Raw genomic sequence first — 17,559 nt, 5'->3', positions numbered from 1 at the left:
CTCCTTTGTGACCTCTCTCTAAACCGGAGCAGGAGATGGAGTGAAACCCGCTTGAACTGGAATCCCAAACAAAAATGCAGATGAAACATGATGAAATTTAAAACAACTCCAGAAAAAGATTTAAAAAATAATACGAGCATTAATTAATTTTCATCCATGAAATAACAGCACAATAACCTCATGCAAGGAAACCAATAAATTGACATTTAGTCAGAATTCTGACTTTTTTCTCAGAATTCTGGGGATAAAAAGGATGTCCCCACTTTTCTTTTTCCATTGGCCCTTATCCTCTTCCATACATTCGTGATGCCGTTCAGTTAAAAAAATTTTGATCACTTTTTTTGATGACCAGCAAAAAGAATGTGATATATCTGTGCCCACTTTGCCTCTGTGAAATAGAAAGCAAGGGTGGCCACAGTGGGGAAAAAAAACTCTTTGGGATTAAGAAAGCACTTCAGAAGGAATGACATTACTAAAAGCCAAGCATATCCATTTGGACAGTACTGCTAGTTAAGCCAGCATCACAGCACTTTAATGTCTCTCTTGTCCCCCTCCACACACACACACACACACACAAGCATGCACACGCACATGCACATACATAATTTTCTTAAGACACGATTTGGTTCAGCTGCTTGAACTGCTTTATTACGTTTTTTTCCAGTTCAAGTACAGTTCAGTCCTCTGATCCCCTCAGCAATCCCTGGGGTACAGCCGGAGAAGGACGCATGACATGATTAATGGGCAGCAGAGGTGGCTGATGGGACATTGGGAGAGGGTATTTGTGTGGTAGGGGGATGTCAGTGGGCACACCAATATTGAAATGTTGCAAGCAATTGTAACGTTTCATTTTAAATGAAATGGATCTCTGAGTGTATTTGATGCGATCACCTGTAGAAAACAGTGACGGATTTGCTTCTATAATCATGAAATGCCTAAGTCTCCAAAATAAGATGTATTGTAGGAACCAGGTATGACAAGGTGTCTCTGGTTCTTCTGCCTCGATTTGACCATTTCCAAAAAGCTGTCCTTTATAATAATGGTACAGAAATATAAAAGTGGCTGAAAAATGTATTGAGCACTTGGTTGAGGTAGGTAAAAGTTAGCAGGTATGTGAAAATGAGATCCTGAGGTTAAACACTGATATTCAGACACTCTCACACTAAACCCTCGACCACTTTGGCCTTATTTTCTGCTGTTCCATGTTTAGGGCTCATTTTTTTCTAATGGAACTAAATGTAATCTGACTGTCTAAGAGATGCACGACTGGTTTGAAGTATTCCCTGTTTCAGACAAAAGTTAACATCATTGTTGGCTTGGACCTGCCAGTTTTATAAACTTGCTGTCATTTAGCTCCATTATGACAGTAAATATAATAGCAGAAGCAGATACTTCCAGGGTAAAACTTCGATGACCTAACTTTTCAAAGCCTGACATGAAATGAACAGGCAAAAGGTCACCATGTAAATGAGGCCATTTCCTCTAAAATGTCATGATATGGCATATTTTACCAGTGCCTGCTGAAACAAGCAAAAGCAAACAACAACAAGCAGGTATTATGGTGGAACTGGAGTTAAAGGTAATTTCAGTGTCTACCTGTGAACGCTGCACAGTGTTCCTCCTGACATGTCGCTGTTGCTTTTGTGTGCGTGTGTGCACGCATGCCTGCCCGTGCGCGTGTGTTATATGACAGAGAGAAAGAGACAAGGGTAGACAAAATGTGCCCCTCTAGCCTTTGTAATTATGTGCCAATTTTCTCCCCGTCAGTTGCCTTTATCATCCCTCTTAGATCTCACCTAGGGGTCGGAGACTGTCACACTCTGGCACCTCCATCTCTCAATGTGTGCCGGATGAAATGTAGAAGTCCTCCCATTGACCTCTGCCTGCCAGCTCCAGCTTCCCTCTCCCCCTTATTTGTTTCCTCGTAACAGGAGACATTTGGAGATAAGAATAATTATCAATCAGCAATCTCAGCAGCTATTTATGCAGCCACTGAAGAGGAGACAGTGGATGGGTGTTACTTTCTGACACTGACTTGAGATGCCATGATAGATAGTCGCCGTCATGACTGCACATCTCCTGCTCTCAGAAAATGATCTGTAAGAGATTTCAACATGAGGACAAACAACATTAAATTTACTTTTTTTTATTAAAAGTGACTAAAATGCATGCTATAGGAAATAATTTTATATTTATATTTTAATGACTGTGAAATATGTAATATATCTTCTTTTTTTTTTTTACATTTAGGCTTCAAATCACCTAAGAAACCTGACATTTTGCAAGCAGACCCTTGGGTTAAATTGATGTCAGTGGCCTTAGTGTACACTCATGTGACATGATGCTTCACCCCAGCATGGGAAGAAAACTAGTAATAACAATCCCCCATCTCATGTGACATTTGGGCAAGCAAAACTATAGGATAGGAGACAAGAATAAAGAGCACATCACTGGGCTGCACACAGCCTTCCACCCTAACATGCAAGTTACGGTTGCACAAGAGAAGGTAATCCCACTTAAGCCTTAATTGTCTGGCATTCCTCATTTTTAAAATGTCACAACTCTATTGCTCGGAGAACATTTCTGTCAGCCCAAGGGGACAAGGCATAATTAGAAAATATGTTCAACTCAAGGAAAACATGATTGAGCTTAGATGCCTCTCAAGGTTTTCAGCATGACTTGTTTTCTAAGCCACACGCGAGGAACATTGTGTTTTATACAGCAGTGAATTTCCATGTTGGAGGCAGCTCATCTGGTTAGTTCACTTTCTCATTTGATTCTGATATGAAATAATAAAATAACTTGCCAACGTTTTGGAACCGTGAGGCTTTCTCTCGGTTTAAAGTGAGACAAATTGTGGTTTCCTGATAATAGACATTGACATGCCAATTAGGTCAGCCCCACTGCGTGGTCAACCAAATGGACCCCAGCTGTCCCTATTAAAGCAGATTGATTCCTGCTTTAGCTGAGTGGAAACACCAATTGAGTTTAACAGTTTGTTGTTGTTGTTTTTGGATTCCAAAAGCAGCAATCCATGTGAGATAATAACCACTGGTCTCATCTTTTTTTTTTTCTTTTCAGCAGACAGTAAAATATCACATTTAATCAAACTGTATGCAATCTGCCAACTGCAGATGTCAAATTAGGCCAGTGTGTCTGTATGGTCCACCTTCTCGTTTACTGAGTCTTACAACAGGGTGAAAAACAGATATTTTCCAGTTTTACGCAATCTTCTAACTTCCTCGTGCAAGTTGAATGATTGATTAGCCAGGTTTAAGTATAGACATGGTTATTAAAAACCTACCTCACTGCCTTTCAGGTAGAATTGCCTGTCTTGACACTGAGACTCAGCTGGACATTTGACAGGTCGGTGTAGTCCACGCATGGAGGTGTTATTTCACCCAGAAGTTAGAGCCGCATCCACCTACGCCATTTCAAGTCAGGGTGACAATAGACTCGGTCCCGGTGGCAGAATTCTGATTTTTAATTTCGTCTACAGAGTTTGTTGAAAGAAGGAAGTTCACAACTTTCAGCTTTAGGGACCTGGTGTTAAGATGTTTCAAAGGACTGAAAAACAAGTTTTTAAAAAGCCTCTAAATGTCTGTAATCACACACAGTAAATGAGTAAGTCTGTACAGTAAGCAGTAATTGTTTGCTTCTCTTTTTTTTATTCTTAATCTAGCACCTCATTGCTTTGTTTTCAAAACTGCTCAACTAATGATTATGAACCTTTTTTTTAAACAGACTAGCAAAACACATTGGTTAATTGTGTTTTCGCCTTAATTGCCAAACAAGGAAATGCTTAGCGTGTGAGTAAAGATGTTTTTAAACTACGCTACAATGACCCTGAATTTTGAGGGTCTATTAAAACACGATGCCGTACCCCCGGTGTACAGCTACAGCCTGAAGAGCTCTGTTGTCTCCACATTGTGTCATCACCATCTGTTTTTACATCTGGGACCCCATTTCCCCACAGAAAAGCTGTCGAACATCATCTCATCTATATTTAGCGAGGCTAATATCAACTGGTGTTGACATTCCCTTCTCTCATTACACTGTTATCACAACCTTGCAACCTTTGAATTAATTAGCTGCTGCAAGTCAATTAGCCTCCCCAGCAAATGCACCCCGCCTGTCAAAACACCCTTCAAAACCTTGAGACTCCAAGAGTTTTAAAATAACTGCTTGGGGTTGAATCTCGCTTGTTGGCAATTGTCAGTTCGGCTTGCATCAAATAAAGAGTAAAGCTAATAGCTTTTTATCTTTGATGAACCTTCACGCAAGCTCAAAAACTGTTTAATGACTTTAAATTGAATTTAGGTCAGATACCATTTTGCTCACAGTTGATTTGCAGGCTAGATTTTGGGGCATAATGCCCTCTAAATGTTTCTCTCTCTACAGTATGACAGCATGCCAACCAGAGCATGAGAATGAATGCTTTATTACTCACGGGTACTTTTACTTTGCCTAAATCCAAAAGCATATCATTGCAGCATACGTCTACAAGCACTGAACAAATGTAATTTATTCACAAATCACGTTATACATTATATCATAAATGAAAACATATATTCTCGTGTGTAAATGTTCAATTCATGTTAAATGTATTTTTTATAAGATGATAGCTTCCAGCTGGCATCTTTGTCCGTTTAGTTTGTTATTTATATTGTGTCCGTTGTTGCACTTTTATTTATAGTACACCAATATTATAATCAAGCCCAAACCTCCGGGGCTGAAAACTGCAGCAAGAATGTAAGTGCCAAAACATGTCTTTGATTGGCCACCTGAGGTTGGCTCCAAACATGAGTCAGTTGATTTTAAGATACCCATTTTAAAAATAAATACATTTAAAGGCTGGTAGAAAAAGTAAACATCCTGAGGTTAGCTGGGAACTTAGCATCCTCCTGTCCAAATATGATCACCTTTTCTTCCACATGACCAAGATGTCACTACCTCAAAACAGCCTTACAGGCCAATGGCTTATGCTGGGTTGCTGCATCTCTTATTAACATATGTAAATGTATTTTTTCTATATTTTACTGTGTAAACTCATTGAAGTTTGCAGACATTTGTTCCTGCCACAGCATTTCAGTCGGGTTGAGAACTAGACTTTGACTGGGCCACTGCATCAGTCAAAGATTTGCTGCTCTGCTTAGGAATATTGTCTGGTTTCAAGACCAAACAGGATAATTATGCTAGACGGATGGATACAATACTTTGGTATACAGAGAAGGTCATCTCAATGACTGCAAGGTGCCCAGGTCCTGTGGCTGCAACAAAAGCCCAAATCATCACCCCTCCAACAACATGCTTGACAGCTGGTGTTTGTGCTGATATGCTGTGTTTGGTTTTCTCCAAATGTTGTGCTGTGAATTATGGTCAAACATCTCCTTTTTGGTCTGATCTACCAAAGGTTACAGAAGTCTTGTGCTTTACTCAGATTCAGGTTTGCAAACTTAAGCCATGGTAACATGTTCTTTTCGGAGTAAGAAGCCTTTTTCCTGGAAACCATTCCAAACCAGCCGTACTTGTTCAGTCTTTTTCAGTTGTGCAGTCATGAACTTTAACATTAAAGTTGCAAACTGTGGGCTGTGGAGTTGTTTTTTGGAGTTTCTCTGAGCACTGCACGCTCTGGCCTTGGGATGAATTTGCTAGAACGTCCACTCCTGGGAGGATTGCGGCATTGTATTATCACCAACCTGAATGCTCCAGGCCAGCAAACTGCCAAAACTTCTGCTTTTAGAGAGGTGGTGATACTAGTACCTACCCTCTCATTACTGTGTAGGCAGTAAGAGTTTTCCACGAGACTTTATCCAGTCCTGGGAAAACTTTTTTTTCATAGGACTGTAAATTATACTCTAAGAATATTTGCTGTGCTCTGGATCTTAATGAATAATGAAACAAAACAAAAAATAGTTGTGGTCGACATAGTGATGAATATATAATGTAGCCTCACATTTTGATGTTTCCACATGGGCTCTTGTTCCTGCTGTGAGCTGAATTTTATCAGGTACCTGCTCCTGTAGTGAACTTTGACTCAGAGGACTCTGTTGATTAACTGTGCCCTTAAAGGCATTTATATTAAAAATGGTGCTCAGCAATCACCTAGTTTCTCTGTTGCTACAAAAAATAAAATAAAATAAAAAACAAGAGAAAGCTTCCATTTTGTTTTATTTATTTATTTTTGGTTTGCTTTGTTTTGTTTTTCAACTGACTAGACTGTGATTTATGCTGCTCTGTATAGAATGACCTCAAAAACTCTCTTTGAAAAGGTTTCCAGTGAGACATGCTATCATTTATAAATATAATGATGTCAAGGGCGTGTGTCTGCTGTGGGCACGTTTTTTGTTTGAACTCCTATTTGTTTGTGTTTATATATTCATATATATTCACATTAACCCCTTCTGCTGGGATTACATGCACAGTAGCATTTCAACATTATATAAGGAGACACTCTCCAGCCACTTTATTAGGTACACCTTGCTAGTACTGTTTGCTAGTTTGCAGTTTGCATCATAATTGCCTTAATTCTTCAAGGCATAGATTTAACAAGGTGCTGGAAAGATTCTTCAGAGATTTTGGTCCATATTGACACGATAGCATCACAGTTGCTCCAAATTTGCCGCTTGCACATCCATGATGGGACTCTCCCATTCCACCACATCCCAAAGGAGCCTTATTAGATTGAGCTCTTGTGACTCTGGAGGCCATTTGAGTACAGTGAACTCATTTTCATGGTCAAGAAACTAGTTTGAGATGATTTGAGTTTTGTGAGATGGTGCATTATCCTGCTGGAATCAGAAAAGGGTTCATTGTGGTCATACACGGATTTACACGGTCAGCAATAACAACCCAGGTAGTCTGTGGTGCTTTATTTGAGTTACCGTTGCCTTCCTATCAGCTCGTCTGGTCAGCCATTCTCCTCTGACCTCAGACATCAACAAGGCATTTTTACCCAGAGGACTGCCATTCACTGGTTATTTTCTTCTCTTTTTTTGGACCTTTCTCTGTAAACCCTGCAGATGGTTTTTTGAGAAACTGTGCCACATTCAGAGTCATCAAATCACCTTTCTCCCCCATTCGGAAGCTTAGATTGAATTTCAGCATGTCTAATCATGACTACATGCCATGTGACTGGTTGATTAGATGACAATCAGTTGAACAGGTGTACCTAGTAAAGTGCCTAGTTAAATAAGTCTGTGGTAAATAAATGCCAGAGGTGTTGGGGTGGGAATAAAACCAACCAGGGAGCTGAAACTCAAACCATAAACTCCAAATGCAGGCAACGTTCCTCCCAGATCTTTTAGGGGCACTGAGTGGCTGCTCTAGGTTTCAGGTCATGCTTGAAATGGATTTTTCTGGGTGTTACAGTCACTGAGAATATGCCTCAACTGCCAAGAGGTAGATGAGAAATAGAGTTGTTAGACCTACAACAGAAACAATTATTTATGTCCCCGTGAGTTTCGTGGCTGGCTTTATGATTCTTTTACCCGTCTCTTGAAAAGGCAATGCTATCTAAAACTAAGATATTATAAAAACACTCAGTAAGTCGCAGATCAAAGTTATACACACACACTTTTTAATGATGTAAAATTGCAAATCAAGTTTTTTAATTGTAACTTTTTCTTTTTCATTTCATGCACCTTTATATTACATCTTGTTTTCATTACATTTCATTCTGTATGACTTCGATTTATTTTTTCACAGAGAATTGAGCAGAACGTGTTTGTTGTTCTGGATCTCTTCTACTCGGTAACGCAGTTTAACTTGCCTTTGTGCTTTTGTGTTTGAAAGATGCGGTACAAATAAACTTGCAGTGTTTTGCCTTGGCATACAGATAGTTTATCACTTAGAGTAAAGGGAAATATAGTGTGAAAAACAACAGAGGGAGTGACAGACAGTTAGAGGTATTGATGCATTTCGGCAAAAGCTACAATAAATCTTGACCTGCTGTCTACCTGTCAAAACAGCGGTGCTTTTTCTGAGAATCGCTTCTGTAAAGATGTGAAACTCAATTTAAAGCAAACCGTAGGCTTTTGTTTCAGCAAATTCAGTGTGGTGTATGATTTGTGGGATTTCAGAAGTGATATACCGACTGGCGTAGCCTTGCATATCCAGGTATATGCATTTTATTTTTGCATGCAGCTTTTTTCCCGAGCACGTGCCTCGTGTTGCTTTTAATCAAAAGCATTGTCATGTAGGATTCATATTCATTCTTTTTCCACACTAGCGGATGCAATCGAAACGGCGCCTGTGTATACACAGCAAATCTCTATCCTGGAATATAGATCAACACGGGGAAAATGCAAAAGCACATGGATGAAAAAATGGCGGGGGAAAAGAGATAGATTGAGTCATGAATTTGAATAAGTGTGGAGGGAAATGGCACAGGTTAATAACAGGGATAAATCATATCTTTCTCACAGCTTGAGGCTGTGGCTTGTCAATCCTTCTGTGTCGTTAGTCATCCTCTCTCAAAGACCTGACAGAAATACAAACGCATAAATAGAGGAGACAGAAATCTCTAGCAGCAATTCTGACCTTGCTTCTCAGAAAAATCAAATGAACAAAGTGACTTAGATTCAAAAGCAGACAGTGCAAAGGCGCTTTGCTCATATCCTCACACCAGTTTCGTCTGTTTTCAAAACTCAAGAACATACTTTTTGTTTAGTTATTACGGGGATGCTCAGAATGATGTATTCAACCAAAAAAAACGTATCCATGAGACAATTCTTTTTTTGTGAAAAGGGTGTATGAAATACATCTTTACATATAGTATGATGTTCCAAACTTAGCCACTACCTAGGTCAATATTCAAGTCGCCTATTAATTTTTCATGATCAAGGATTCACAGGTAGCAAATTTCACAGCTCGTCATTGGAACGATTGTGTTTCGAGCAGGAGTTAGCCTGAAACACAATAGCTCCGAGGGTACCCGATCTCCTCTGGGGTAAACTGAGGTTAATAACAATAATATGCAGTGGCTTTCTTGGGTCTTGAGGTCAGACATTGTGTTCTCACAATGTTAGGTTCTGCTAAACATTCATAAGCCTAGTGAAAATTGATTGATACGGGCACATAGCCAATAGTTCTCCTGTGGCCGATGCACAGAAAAGCTTGGCTCATCCATTAATGAAAAAGGAAAAGCATGAACAAAATGTTAAAATCCAAAGTAATGATTTCAGACAGTCGGTGTTTCTTTGGTGAGGTTTAGCGCTGTTTTCACTAAGATTTCTCACTCCATAATTAAGTGAGATGTTGATATTTTTGAAATGTCAACATTACTGCTGTAGTTAAAGGAAAAGAAGAATGAAGCCAGGTAATGGCGCATCAGTCAGCACAGGAAATGTAAGAAATTTCTATAAAAGATAACAAAGCAAGAGCGTGAATTACACGACCTGGGGAACGTGTTAAATAACATACGCCATTGCAAAACGTGTGCGTGTCTGTAGAATTTGCACTCGGGCTAAAAGGAAATCAGGAACGCTGATTGGTAGCGAGAAGAAGAATGGAGACGAGGCACAAAAGTAGCTGAAACTTTTAACAAGCGAGGAGTGTGATAAGATGGGACTCCAGAATGATGTTTGAGCCATTATGCCTGTGAGACAGACTTTCAGTCACACACACTGATATGCACAGTTTCCATAGCAACACACGTTTGATTTTTTTGGGGGGGCCGAAAATATTACTTTTTTTGTCCGATAAAATAAAACATAAAGGTTCAGTCAATGGGAAGGATTGCTGAATTTTAAATGTGTGAGTGTCAAAAAGGAAGTATCAGTCTAACTTTTTAACTCAGATGGATTTGCCACATGTCTCACTTTGTGGTTGTGAGTGTTGGCTTTGTTTTCCCAACTTGCAACACATCACAGTTAATGTGACATAAAAATATTCAATTATGCAGCAGGTATATATTTTCTGAAATGTTTCTGTATATGGACTATATTTTCCTCTGCACTCACAGGTTGGGACACGTCCTCCACTTCTCTTGCCTCTGATTTTTGGCAGTTAAGAGGAGCTTAACAACATTAATTATGAGTGTTTATGAGGGAACCATGATAATTGGGGTTGAGAGTAACTGGCTTAACTATTAAAAAAACACATGTAACACAAGACAGGCGTGTAAATAGTACAAAAATACAAAAATAAAACAAATCTACATAAAATTGACCCTTTAATGAATCAGATATCAGTTGTGTGACTTCTGTTATGTTACCTGGTTTGTGAGTGCACACTATTTTACACACTTTAGCCCAAAAGTGTCATCTCCAACTAACAAACACACAGAGACCCGACTCTGCAGATGTTCCTCCAGAGAAGCTGCTTGTCTGTTTGTGCTGCTCAAATATAAACTGTGTGAAGGCTGACAGCGACTGGGAACATCCACGGCGCCACAGTGAAAGTATTTTATTGCCACTTTAACTTGCTGGACAGTTGGCCCTTCTGCTTTGGCTTCTTTTAGTGATCACTAGAGCAAATATTTCTACAGATAATTTTTGATCATGGAGTTGCACAAAGACAGCTATCATGTTATTAGAAGAGGTGTCAAAAGTACACAAGTAGAAATACTTGTGTTAAAAAATACTCCAGTTAAAGTTGAAGTACTGATTCAACATCTTTAGTAGCTCTTTGAAGGGCATTTCTACCAGCTATTTTTATAAAGTTAACTCAACCCTAATGCTCAATTAAGATAATAATAAATATTATTAATAAACTTAGTAATAAACTTTCTTTCCCTTTCTTTTTTACTGTGCCTCCAGACTTCAACAGTGCAGCCTGTGATCAGCTGACCTGCTCCTACTGCTGCTCTGAGGTTTTGAGCTTTTTATTGATTTACACAGCTGAATTTAGCAAGATGTAACCCACTATTTCAATTAGTATCAAGCTGGGCTCCAAAAGATAAATGCCAAAAAATATATCCAGCAAAATGACACGGTCGGTGTAAATGGCTGCATTAATAATAAATGAGTCTGGAAAATACTACACAAAATTCACAAAATATTCATATGGATTTTATGTGTCCTGTGTGTAAAGGCCTTAAGAATTAGCCACCTATTGTGACTAGCTATGCTAACCTGCTGCACTCAGTTTATGATGGTGCTTTTAAACCACACTGCTGCAGAGACATACAGTAGAAAGGAAACAAACAACCACAAATATTATCATCACCTCCAAAAGGAGGAAGAATAAAATACACGTGAGCAAAGACAACATGTTAGGCACTAACAACAGATACTCAGCACCACTGTAGTCAGCATTCGAGGGCAGTTGTTACAATAGTAATATAGCCTACATAATCAACAGTGTTGGGGTCTTTACTTTAATAAGGCAACATTGCTTGTTGCCTTATTATTATAATACAAAACTTAACATACATTACTTATTGAAAATAATTTATTACACTACTTTCATGTTACTCTGTAACACTTCATACCAATTACCACTTTAACTGTACAAACAAGTACAGATACTGCTCATCGTTGCCTTTGTTGAACATCATGCTGAGCTGGGGTTGGCATGCACTCACCTTTAACATCACTCTGGTTCATGGTCAGCTTTGTTTTAGCATCCAGTCTGTGCAGATGCAAATAGCTGATCCTGTATTTGCAGTTTAATGCAGTTGTTTCTGTCTTGGATTTCACTGTCACAGCAACAAGTTAATGTTCATATATCCATGGTTCAAATGTTACAGACTGCTCCTTTTTCCTCCTACCTGGCCACACACTGAACTCTGCTGAATAGAAAAAGCATGGCTGATGTTATTTTTGTTTGTTTTTTTATTTCTATATGCCCATCCCTGCAGATAAATGGATAACCTATGTAACACAAGTAATGACATAATTACTGTATACTATATAATTACTGACATAATAACTGTAATCTGATTGCTAAATTTAGTACAATTATCTATTACCTTTCTGCATTACTGAAAAGTAATCTATTGTTGTAACATATTGTAGCATATTACACTCCACCCTGCTAATCAGAACTTGCTTCCAACCACTGACCCATCCCTGTCAGTCTGAGTTGCTCTGCAATTAAAGGGATCATTGCAATCTGGCCCACACACCAGTGCTAGGTTAGGTTTTGAAGTAGTGTATTTGCATGCAGCGACATACTCTAATTTTGACAGCAGCTGTGAACAAACAGAGTGGCTAGTCGTTCATGCAACGTACTGAATTCATATTGCATTTGGGCGAGACAGACCTGACAAAGCTAACTGGCAGACAGAGTAAGAAAACCTTGTATTGCCCACTAAGTTGGTGCTCCTAAGAGGACGTAACCTCATGTCAAAAACCACAAATAGCCTGATACTTAGCATGCAGACATGAGCGTGATATCCATCTAACAACTCTTAGCAAGAACACAAATCATCATATCAAAGTGGTCCCTTTTTAAAAAGCATTCAAAGACATCAACAGGTACAGTTCGAATTTTCCAGAGTGAACAAGCTATGAAGCGTGACAACGTGAGTGACAAGGATGTGATAAATTCTGTGCAGTGACGTTTGATTAAACAAATGAGAGGAATAAGACTGCAAACAGAGTGGCGGTTCTTTTCCAAGCTGCTATTTCACCTCATGAATGTCAATGAGGAGGTGGTGCGAGGTTATATATAGTCGAAGATTGAATGCTGGGTCTATCCCTCTGCCTGATAATGCCCCTCTGTTTGTCTTCATGTGTAGATGGAGAGATGTTTACGCTTACAGCTACAGAGCCCTAGCATCACACTCGGCTCTCCCATACAGAGAGAGGCAGAAAGAATAAAGAGAACGAGAGGAAGGCTTAGAAATAGAAGGACAACGAGCCTGAGTTATATTTGCAGAAAATGCCTGTAGCAGGGGCACGCAGACACAAATACACTCACATGCAGATAACTCAGTAGACAGTGTGTGGGCCATGCCCTTCCTGTGACGCCAGCTCAGTGGACACACACAGCATGCAGGAGTCATCGCTGGCTGCCATGGATAATTACCATAATGAATGTAAAGGCCCAGACCTCCACACCACTGTAAAAATAGCCCACAAGCATATACAATACCAAAATACTAACTGCTGTCTTATTGAAATAAAAATTAGACAAGTGAGGCATTGATGTATGGCATCTCACTAATCCCGCCATCTTTTTGACATTTTGAATATTATTCATGCTCAGCAGTCAGGATTAATGATGATGAAAAAGCCTTCCATAAACTGTATATAGTGCAGGCTCATATACACAAAAACTTGTATTTCTTCACAAATGCTGAGATATTACCTCAGTGCGCTCTAGGACAAACCTGCAATTGCCCTGCCAACGTTTTTCAAAGGGTAAATAATCTTGAAGCTTCACAGATCTTACAGAGCTGCTGAATAATGCATGCTCAAAATTACAGTTGCCGCGATAGCCGCCTCTGTTGTATCACCGCACCCTCTCTCTCTCCTATTGATCACGGCCCATAATTCCCTCTGTCTAAAAAGCGGGATGTCACAGGGAAGACTCCGATAGGATATTCTGCTTTGTCATCCTTGGGGGAAAAAATGAGTCCCTCTGTCTGCAGTCGCACTTGCAAGTGAAAATTGCACACTCCACCAACCCAAGGATACGAGCTTTGGAAATAATGCCTGTGGAAAAGCCTGAAATAACACTCGGGATACATACGTACCTCTGGTTTGGTGATTCTCTCTGTTGAACCATCCTCTTTGCTTTGTTTAGTACACATTACCAAAGACTTGTGTCCACGTTATTCTATAACCCTCAGCAGGATGAAGTACATAAACAAAGCCATTATTTATGACTGTGGGCAGCTCACGACCAGTTCAAATGAACATGGAAGCTCCGCAGTTTATTTTACAAAGACCAACTAATGATGATGCTATAGCTTGAAAACTAGCTCAAATCCAACTAATGCACATAAAATATAAATGATTCTCATGATGTTTGACCTTGTTTTTATTTGTTTGTGTCAGAAACTTTTCAATAACATGTATTTTGCACTCTTTTTAAATGCAAGTGGCATTTTTAAATGCCTGAAATTAAAAGGACTGTGTGGTAAAACATGGGGTGGCTTTTATTGTGAAGCATTCACTGCAGAAGCAGTGGGGTTTTTGTTGTTTGTTTGGGGGAGATTAGCACTGAAAGGTATTTGACCAAACTGAAAAGAAAAAAACTGCAGCCATTTTCAGAATCTTTTTATTTATGTTTAATAAATGTTTTGATAATAATTGCAGGAAACTGCATGAAGGGTTGGAACTCCTTAGCAAAATAACCAACCCTCTTCACTGTGCTCTGCTGTTGTGTGGAAATCGGCTTGCACTGTGCAGCAATTATTGATCGACTTCTTTACTAATATTGTGAGATTATTCGGTTGTCTTGTAAACCGATACAGTACTAGTTCTTCTGTTGTATTCTGATAAAGCAACTGCTTGCAGGGATTGTTTTCTGCCTCCAGAATTTCCTTCTGTTGTATCTACCATGAACCACCGGTACTGCTAAGGGATCATTTTAACTATGACTTTGATTGTGCTTACACATTTCAAGTTGCTAAAATAAGAAGCTTCTTTATGTACTGTCATTTCTGATACAATTACCAAAAACAATAAAGAAGTCTTTTGGTTTAAGCCTTTCAACAGTAACAATGCTGGAGATATACAAACCTACATATGTACCTTCATCTTCTTTGTCTTTTGACCTTTAGGAGTCGCCACAGTGGATCAGCTGCCCCCATCTCAGCCTATCTCTAGCATCTTCTTCTGCCACAGCAATCCTCTACATGTCCTCCTTCACAACATCCACAAGTCTGCTCTGCGATGGTCCTATTTTCCTCCTGTCTAGTTCCTCCATCTTCACTATTCTTTGTCCAGCATGTCCAGTATCCCTCCTCTGCACATGTCCAAACCATCACATCAGGTCTCACTTCCATCTTGTAAACCTTCCCTTTCACTCTTGCTGCTATCCTTCTGACACAAATCGCCCTTTGCACTTGTCTTCATCCACTCCACCCTGCCTCCACCCTCTTCTTCATCTCTTCCGTGCATCTCTTCTTTCGAAGGCGTCCATTTTTTTCACTCTCCCTGTGTTTATGCACCACTTTACATTTAATCATTTGTTACTATTAATTTCTGTTTCCCTTTTAAAAAGGAGTTTGTCCGTCCCACTTTTCCTTCACCAAGTTATTGCAATGTGGCGCCATATAAATAAAACTGAAGCAAATTGAATTGAGTCCACCTCCCTCCTTCTCATTCACATGTATTATGTCTTTCTACGTCTGACTTTCATTCCTCCTTCCTACAGAACATACCTCCACCTCCACAAAGACTCCTGCCGGCCCTCGTCTGTTAACCTGTACCCACGTTTGATTTAGGAAACATTTTATGCCGTATGTTCTTCCAGACACAGCCATTCCCATTTATTGAGACTTGGGATCAGCACCAGGACTTCACTGGCTTGTAGCCCCCCCCATGGCTGGGTTACAATACAGATATAGTACTACAGGTGCTGAATCCACTGAAAAGTTTTCCCTTTACTCTGCAGAACACAAGAGAGCACAACATCAAATTTCTCCCTGATAGAATTGTGATTTTATGATCTGCTGTGTTGTTTTCTGATTACACTCCCCACTGTGTCATGGATGCCTTCCAAAAACTTTATATACCACTGAGCTACCTACTGTCTGGGGAGACTGAAACACATGGTCCTTCAATAAAAGATAATAGAAGTGACAATAAGATTTACCATCTTCATTCATCTTGTTCATTACCATCTTCAGGATACTGGAAAAAAGCCAAACCACAAACCCTCAAAGCCCACCAGCTATTCTGGAATAACGCTTATGTGAGGCAGCTGGTAATTCATTACATGTAATAGGATGCTACAGTGTAGTTGTGCTTCAGGGCTACTACTTATTCAGTCTTTGATAAGAGTTATAAAACCTATTCCTTATAAGTTTCTCTGTGAAAGAAGCTTAAAGTAAAAACTCAGAAGAAGGGCTTCTATAACAAATACACCAGATGGACAATAAATCCAGTATAGAGGATGCTTACACAATAAAATAAAAATACTTCCATAAATATAAATATATTCTTTCATTCTCTCTGTGTGGTGCCTGCGATCAGTGTCACCATAGCAGCTCTTTTTCTCTCAGACTGCAGTGGAAGACTGGCGAAAATTGGTCTCTAAGGACAAAAGTAGCATTAATATACTGTAACTTTAAAAAGGTGTCGAGGTACGGTGAAGTAACTTTTTTGAATGCGTGGCCCCGTTGAGGTGTTATTAGCCACATAAATGTCAAGCAAGTGCCTTCTCGTGAAGCTTTGAACCATGTCTGAACATGCTGCCTCCTTGCAGGAATCATAACAAATTAATGATTACACCACATAGATGTGAGAGTGGGGCTCTTTACTGGGGCGAGAAGAGCTCACAGGGCAATGAGATCAATAATAGTCTATGAACAGCTCATGACCCTTCGTTCCCTTTTAAGCTTCACTCCCTTGATAAGGTCTGTTGGCTTCCTATCATTACTTTGTGTGCCGTAATCAATGTGGGGTCACCAAAACAGCATGATCATTAGATGTTTATACACATTTTACTTTTTTCCTTTGCGGGAACAAATATAGAGGAGGAAAAAAAATGATTGACTGGCTGAAAATTGCTGTCCCAACGAGCAAAGATCCATCCGAATACAGCAAACGACATATAGAAAAGAGTGAATTTCACACTCCGCCTTCTATAGAGGCGAATTAGGCTCCATCACAGCTGAATAAGTATGATGGGAAAGGACAGTGAGAGGCTTTCTAGTAATCGTGCATGTCAGGAGAGATTTCTCTCAGGCAGAAAATGTGGAGTTAAGAAGAAGAGTGAAGTGCGGATAAATGAGGTAGGCAAGGCCTGATGGATTCCAGAGGAGGATGAGTGACCACTAATTGAGGAAGAGGCGCCCCTGTTGTGTCTTACTGCATGTCGCTGAGACAATGTAGGGCAAATTAGGTTTCTCTGAAGACATACAGGAGATATAAGACGTGATGGAGTATAATGGAGGCAAATGAAATGAGGTGATTTAGACTGAAAGATGCAGAGGACGCAGCTCCTTAGGGGAGCTTGCAACCACTGGAGTGTAAAAAGTTATAAGAACTTAGGTATTATGAGTGCCGACAAGTCAAACTCTGTGTCCCTAACTTCTTATCATAGACTGTAGAGATGTCAAATCCAACAGCGCAGGTAAAGTTTGACATAGAGGCCGGTTTCACCAAGTTCACGCTATGTGAACATCGGAGGATGAGCCATGAATATGTCATCGAGTGTGTACGCTTGCATGTGTATGGACTGAATGTCAAAAAGTCAGGTTTATTTCTGTTGTCTCCAAAACAAATGTGGGATTCTGTCACAGTTTGAGGGGTTTTGTAATCCTCTTGTTAGACATTTTTGGTTCCAAACACTGCTTCGGTTTCTAAAATCAACCAAACGCTGAGGGACCACTGACTGTTAAAAATGTTTTAAATTCTACCAGCTCCATTAAGATAATCAGTATGCTTTTTCTTCTTCCAGGTGTTACAATAAAGTTTAACATCCAGGCATCCATGA

The 17,559-nt window shown here is 39.6% G+C and overlaps 1 long non-coding RNA gene across 1 annotated transcript in view; it reads left to right on the top strand.

Moving 5' to 3' along the window:
• The window catches only part of LOC112843254 (uncharacterized), a 46,502-nt gene extending 30,541 nt beyond the window's left edge, over positions 1-15,961 (top strand). The window contains exon 4 of the long non-coding RNA XR_003215469.1: positions 14,678-15,961. This is a non-coding gene — a long non-coding RNA (uncharacterized LOC112843254). The remainder of the gene's footprint in view (positions 1-14,677) is intronic.
• The last annotated feature ends 1,598 nt before the right edge of the window (positions 15,962-17,559 follow it).

Source organism: Oreochromis niloticus, linkage group LG20 (genome assembly GCF_001858045.2).
Source record: "Oreochromis niloticus isolate F11D_XX linkage group LG20, O_niloticus_UMD_NMBU, whole genome shotgun sequence".
NCBI lineage: Eukaryota > Metazoa > Chordata > Actinopteri > Cichliformes > Cichlidae > Oreochromis > Oreochromis niloticus.
The sequence above is the reverse complement of the archived record's forward strand: the minus strand, read 5'-3'. Positions and strand labels throughout refer to the sequence as shown.